Source organism: Bufo gargarizans, chromosome 10 (genome assembly GCF_014858855.1).
Source record: "Bufo gargarizans isolate SCDJY-AF-19 chromosome 10, ASM1485885v1, whole genome shotgun sequence".
NCBI classification, from domain to species: domain Eukaryota; kingdom Metazoa; phylum Chordata; class Amphibia; order Anura; family Bufonidae; genus Bufo; species Bufo gargarizans.
Genome location: NC_058089.1, coordinates 132,643,531 through 132,650,733, shown reverse-complemented (window position 1 = coordinate 132,650,733; position 7,203 = coordinate 132,643,531). Strand labels below are relative to the sequence as shown.

At 43.8% G+C, this 7,203-nt stretch overlaps 1 long non-coding RNA gene across 1 annotated transcript; it reads right to left on the bottom strand.

Moving 5' to 3' along the window:
* Positions 1 to 5,942: 5,942 nt before the first annotated feature.
* LOC122920219 lies at positions 5,943 to 6,971 on the bottom strand. Its single transcript, XR_006386894.1, has 5 exons — positions 6,941 to 6,971; positions 6,457 to 6,504; positions 6,233 to 6,265; positions 6,071 to 6,127; positions 5,943 to 5,969 (listed from the first exon to the last, which is right to left on the bottom strand). It is a non-coding gene; the product is annotated as an uncharacterized LOC122920219 (long non-coding RNA).
* Between the last annotated feature and the right edge of the window lie 232 nt (positions 6,972 to 7,203).

The window sequence follows — 7,203 nt, the reverse complement described above, 5'->3', positions numbered from 1 at the left end:
TTGGAGGTGGAAGGTCACAGTGAGAGTGTGGTGTGCGATCATACCTGTATGGAGTCTCTGACTTAGGCCAGCCCATGTCATACCGTCTTGTGGGATAAGGTGGCTCTGCAGGCTGGACTGGAAGCTGGCTTCCTTGGTGTGCAGGGAAGTTAGCTGGAGTTTTGTCACGTGGCTCTGGGCTCTCTTGTTTGTAGGACTGGGTTCTGAGCGTTACTCTTTCTTTTGGACGGTACGATTGCTCTGTGGCATAGGTGACATCTTCAGTTCCAGGGAATGGATCGGCATTGCTGTTTGGTCTGGAGTGTTGACGGACGTACTCTGAAGTGCATTGTACAGGATCTTGCTGGCCGAGTTCTGGACTAAGCACACTGCGGTGACTTCCGGTTTTCGGGTATTCCATTGCTTCCAAGAACTCTGCTTCAGCTATGGCGGCTGCCGTTTCTTTCTCTACGGCGAGTTTCTCTAGCTTTGCATCTAAGAGGACCTATTGCTTTGCTTTCTCAGCCCTTTCTTCTTTCATCTTAATTTTTGTTTGGCAAAGGCTGCTTTGACCTTCGCGGCTGCATTGCTAACGGAAGATGATTTGGTGGAACCATCCTTCCCTGATCTTGTCTTGTAGCTTGATACTGTGCTACGCGACATGGTGTTGGTGAAGACACTTAACTGCGTGGAGACTACTGTGCTGTGGAATGCCAGTCGCTGTGCTTAGAGAGCGGTCACAGTATGCAATCAAATGTGTCTACATTGCTTGAAGCGGCTATCCCCTTGCAGCACTGGACTGTATAGAAGTCGCTGTGGTGTCCGTTTGCAGATATTGCGTGGACCGTAACAGACTTCTGTGTAGTCAGGTGTGCTTCTCTCGTAGAAGTCGTCGTTTACTGTCCTGTTCTCACAAACATGTACCCCCGGGGTCTATATGCAGTTCAACAGGCAGATATCACCATTCTACTAGTTAATAAGATGAGACTTCTTTCTGTAATCTGTGGCTTTATTAACCAGCAGTAGATAAGGTAAACTATAGGAAAATGAACATACAAGAACTGAGTATACAGCACAGTGTACACAAAACCAATACAAAAACATAAATAAATCCCTTACCGACGATGCTTTAGTAAGAGACACGCAATGTGCAGCTGCTCTTCCATGAGGTGAGGAGGAAAAGGAAGCAGGAGCTTGTCTCTTTCCCAGAAAGCACTGTGAGCAGGAAGTCAGGTGACCTAATGAATATGCATAACTTAAAAAGGCAGAAGATGCACTTACAGCTAAAGGTCACTAGATGGTGCTGAAGACCACACATGAGCACTCACATTAGCAAACTATGCAGAGAAGACAGTACAGGGGGGTGGTCCCCTTCCTTTAGTTGTAGTCTCTAAAGGGAAGCAGCTCATAGAGCACCTTGACTCCTTACAGTTTAAGAGACAGAGTAACATGAGGGGGTCAACAGCCAAAGGCACCCCACAAAAAAAAGGTACCAGAACAGTTAGCTAGTCCAGCTATCAGACTGAAGCCTGAGTTTACCCCAAAACCTGCTGGAACCAAGAGAAAACCGAATATTTTCTGGATGCAAGTTTATTCAATTAAAGCTGTTGAAATTTCACTAAGTCTGGACTTGACTTATTCTCCACTTCCTACGACTCTCCCCTTTATTTCTCCTGAGCCTAACCCCGAAGATTGACGGTATCCAGGCATGAGCACAGTGACGCACACAAAACTAATAAGGCCTCATCACTAGCATTCCTTACTGTCACTGCTGCTGCCACCCTCCCCACTCTGTCATGGGGCCAATGCTTGAATCTTGAGGGACTGCACAGTTAAGTCTACAGGGATAAATTAGACCCCATTTTGGTGACTTGGATGCGGACACATTTCAATAGGGCCTCAAAAGATCCGGACAGCTCTCTGTGTGCTGTCCGCATCCATTGCTCCGTTCTGTGTCCCCGCTAAAAAAATATAACATGTCCTATTCTTGTCCGCGCTTTGTGGACAAGAAAAGGCATTTATATTGAAGGTTGTCCGTGCCGTTCCGCAAATTTCGGAACGCACACGGACGCTATCCGTGTTTTCCAGATCCGCGACTTGCGGACCACAAAACACACCACGGTCGTGTGCATGCGGCCTCACAGTGACCTATAATACTGATGCACATTACATCTAGAGCTAGCAGAGGGGATTAAAAAGAATGTTTGTTTTTTTTTTTTATGGGTGATTGTCTTATGTAGGGGCTCATTTTTTGCTGCATGAGTTGACAACTTGATTGGTACTATTTTGCAGTACATACAACTTTTTGATCGCTTGGTATTACACTTTTTGATGTAAGGTGACTTCACTTTTGGGGGTCTGATCCCCTCTGCAATGCATTACAGTACATGTGTATTGTAATACATTGCCTTTTAGTGTATTACGCTGTGTAATACACTAACAGTTGCCTAAGAGACCCAGCCTGGATCTCCTAGGCTTCCATAGAAGGCAGGTCCAGATGCCTCTGCAGCGTCGGGACCTGATGGGATCCCTCACTGACTGCAAACACAATCTATGCCACAGTCAGCACTTTAAAAGCCAATGTCGGTGGATACAGCAGGGGCCCGGCTGTTAGTGACTGTAGAAATACGCCAAATTGCGGGAAGTCACTTCTCACTATGACGTATTACATCATATGAAGGGAAAGGGTTAAAAGCCATTGCACTGCAGGGGTGCGCACGGATCTTTACTGAAGGCTGCTGTATGCTTTTTTTTTGTTTAACAGAAGGGATTAGATATGAATCTTGGTGCACTACACAGTGATGTAGATGGCGATAAATTACACCTGTAGTAGTGACGGTACAGTACCTACAGGACGGATTAACTATGAATGTGGGGGTGTAATGATGTGGGGCAATTCTGTTATGTTGTGAACTGCATAAATACTGCAACATTTCCCTTTGGTGAAGAGATGGCAGGAAAGCATAAGCCAGTCTAATGCCTTATTCACACGTCAGTGCTTTGGTCAGTGATTTCCATCTGTGATTGTGAGTACTGTTGAGCGCGAATATTTGAATAGCGAGTATTAATCGCAAATATCGCAACTTCGATAATTTGCGAATATTACGAATATACTGCTGGCGGCACCTGACCTCTGACAGGGTGCTGTGATCCACACAATTAACCCCTCACGCACCTTTCATTGTGATGGCAGTAGGGGCCCAGTATGTATGTGCCTGTTAGTATACTCTAACTTCAAGCATCCCCGTCACCATGGGAACGCCTCTGTGTTAGAATATACCATCCGATTTGAGTTTTCAAGCTCTAACTCAGATTCATCTTTTTTCAACATCTAAAGTCATGATTCCTCCTGTCTTGCTTGTGGGCCAATGACTCATTGACCACAAGCATTTTAAGCAGGGAGGAATCATTTGTTTAGATGTAAAAAATGACGAATATTCGAAAAACAAATATATAGCAGTATATTCTGTAGTGCTATATACTCGTGCGATTTTTTATTTTTTATTACCGATTTTTCGCAAAAAACGAATATCTTGAATAGGAATATTCGCGAATATAAGACGAATATTCTACCATATATTCTCGAAATATCGCGAATTCGAATATTGCCCCTGCCGCTCATCACTAATTGTGAGCCAAAACCAGGCGTGAAGCCTTCACACAGATCAGGTATAGGGTCAGATCTGCACCTGTTCTGTGTTCAGAGCCGCACATAGTTTGAGCTCAAATTCACTGATGGAAATCACTGACCAAAACACTGACGTGTGAATAAGGCCTAAGTCTGTATTGGAGCTTCCTGTTAGAGAAATACAATGAACTTATTTAGGTTGCAAAGTTTGGAAATAGCTAATTTCTGGGCCGTCTTGGACTCTTACAAGTTTATTATCAAACTGAAAATGCAGGTTTGGCACTGCACTGAGTAAATGGCTTGTTGCATCGTGTACTCCCTGTGTGAGGGGAGGAGGTTCCTGTGAGGATCGGGAAGTGTCCAGACGGAGTCTCTGGATGGTGGTGCTGATGAACAGTGAGGGAGCAGCTTGGCTGATTCTACAAATGAACGGACTGTCTCACGGAGAATGGCGACATCACAAAGTGGAGGTTTGCCGCGACGACCTCAGGAGTGTAGTGTCTTAAGGGTCCAGTTCTGGAGGGGTCCAGGAAATAAGGAAATGCCTCAAGAATCTGCTCAATGAGCTACAAATGCTGCTTGGCCACATCACATTGCACCACACGGTTGAAGTGGCACGTGGGCATACAGATAAAACATCAAGTAGTGTTTCATTGTGATGGACGGGCTGCAGGCTAAAGCGTAGCCAGAAGAGACTCAAACGCTGACACCTTCTTATCCTAGGAAAGTCTTGGCTGCTCATCGGGTGTCACACTACTGGAGCTGGAGCAAGGATAAGAGCAGCAATTAAAGGGACAGACATCAATTACTGGTTGATTACAAATAGCAAAGCCTTATTTAAAGGGACAGATGTCATTTACCTGTGGATTACAAATAGTATAGCACAATACTTAGGGTGCCCCAAAAGGAGGAACTCGTCCAGGAGGAACATACAAGTGCAACTACGCTGATTAAGGACTTTGGGGAAAAAGTCTAATTGACTGTTATACTGTTAGGCCGTGTTACATAACTGATGGTTCATTCTCTGTTACCAATCTGCTTTATATTTTCCCAGGTCCTAGTTCACTACCTCGTCTAGTAAACTTAAAGGGAATCTGTCATGTGGATATTTGATTATAACCTAACTAATTATATACAATCATTAACTACTAAAAAGTGCCTTAGATGTATTCACTTACTGGTGTGACGATGGTTATCTCATAATATACACACAAAGATGCCGCATGCTAATGAGCTGATTTGAGTCCGGCGTGATGTCATTGAGTCCAGCGTATATTTAATTCAGAGCTATAGCCACTCCCCTGCAAACCTGCTGCTGATTCATATGGAAAAAAACTGTCAATCAGCAGCAGGTGGGCGGGGAAAGTCAGGAGCTCATGAATATTCAGGACTCATCATTAGGAGCTGGAGCTTTTCAATACAAGATGTTGGCAGATTGACTGGGTCAATTAAAGAAAGTGACCCAGCATTTTGCTAAGAGAATCAGTCACTTATTTATGTTGCCCATAGTTAGGACACCATAAAACTGGTGACAGGTTCCCTTTAAGTGCTGGGAAACAATCTTAATCTTTCATTATGGTTTTCCAATTTGTTCAAAAAAAATGTTGGCTGTCCGTGGTTTTGGGATAAGTTGTCCAGAAAAATGAAAATTCTAGTTGGCAACCCAGTGACCTGGCTATACCTGATTTATCGCGATTCGTGGCAAATTAATTTGTAACAAAACAAATTTCTTATAGAAGTTCAGCGAATCGACCGAATCGACTTTTTAAAAACTTCGCTCATCAATAATTGTTAGTATAAAGTTGTTGAGGTTTAGAGGGGTGCCATGTGCCTCCATGTCCCATTGGTGTCATCTATGTTGAGGAAAAACTGTACTATCTTAATGTCTAGGGTGGATCTTGTATACTCACTGTTCACTCAATGGTTTCTCTGCTGAAGCAGCACAATCTTCTCAGGAATCTAAGAAAAGAAGAAAAGTGATAGGTTGTCAGGAGAAGACTCTTGTGGTGTAAGTGGTGGTTGGCGGTCAGAGACTAGACAGGCTGGGGGATGGACATGGGCCCCGCTTCTGGAGCCCCTTATTGAAATACAGGACCCGGGATGATTGATCATCAAGCAAGACACCAGGGATAGTAAAGCAGTCAATGGGTGCACTGAAATGTGTAAGTGCCATGGAAGACATGCAGAGAAGTCCTCTAGAATGACCGCTACTATCTGCATGTCAGCTACATCTATGAGATGGAAGTCACCATCAGTCCTGCTCTATTAGCTCCATATGTCCTAATAGGGAAGAGCAAACTAAGTGTGTGCAAAATTCATAAAAACCTGCACTTACCTTAGCCCCCAGCTCTCCCCTCTGCTGCTAATGGAGGAAATAGAAAAATATAAATATATAAGATATTATAGTAACATTAAGAGAATAACAAGGGAGAACTACAGGGGCCATGTCCTGCAAGTACTCACAGGCCTCTTGGACGGTTCCTCCTAAAGCACTTGGGGACCCAGGATCTTCTTCTTGGTCTACAAAAAAATCCAAAAAGGGCAAATGAAAGGTGTGATGAGCGGAGGATGGAGGATCAGTCTATACGATATGATCAGCTCATTATCTCTGGACTCTGCTCTTACCTTTCCTCCCCCTCTTCTTCCATTTCTTCTTCTCTGTTGGACATAAAACTAATTTAAAGTTAAATTTATAATATATGGGGATGATCATTATGAAGAGCTCTAGGTCAAGATGGAAGGAATTATTAAGAGTAGTCATTCGGGGGTCAAGTCATGGAGAAGGCTTTTAGGACACCAAGGGTTGTGGTCTGGCTGTAACCTCAGCCTTACTCCTGTTATAACCTTACATGGTCTCCATGGTATAAAATGTGGGACATCGGCTGATGGTTCTTATCCTAAAGGACAAAAGACAGATCTGGTTAACTGGACACTCTCAGTACATGTGCCCCATATACCCATCATGCCAGCCCTAGAATGTGCTGCAGGACTGGTGCCCACTAATGGAACTTCTATCTGGAGTTACCAGCAATAATTATATCTCTATAATGTATTATAAGCAGAAGATTTACACTCAGAAAGTGTAAAAGTCAGATAATAAATCCGCTTCATGGTGAGTACGTCAGGTCTGGGGTAAATAGGGGCAGAATTCTGGGGCATTTAGTAAATCTCCCCCATGGTTATTAGCTACAGAATCTATTCCTTCCTAATTCCCCATATATAGGAGGATTGTTATCAGTTCACACATCAGGACTACTCCCCCATCATCCTACAAGGAAGACTCCTATATTCTAACAGTAGAGAAGAAAGTTGGTTATGGTGAAGTATAGTTACCGTATTGTGGGCTGGGACGTGTACACTCTGTACCACCACCTGATGGAGAAAGAAGAGGACAGATATGACTTCTACATGTTCTAGAAATTTTTATGCCCAGAAATGATAGACTCGGCCTCGTTATTGAGCAGCAGCACCATATTCTACAGCAGCCAATCAGATCTTGGCATTTACCCCTCTTTTATGACCCCCTTGGCCTTGAGTTATTTGTCTATTGGGATAATGTAGGTTCCAAGAGGATGAACACCATATATTGGGGCGAT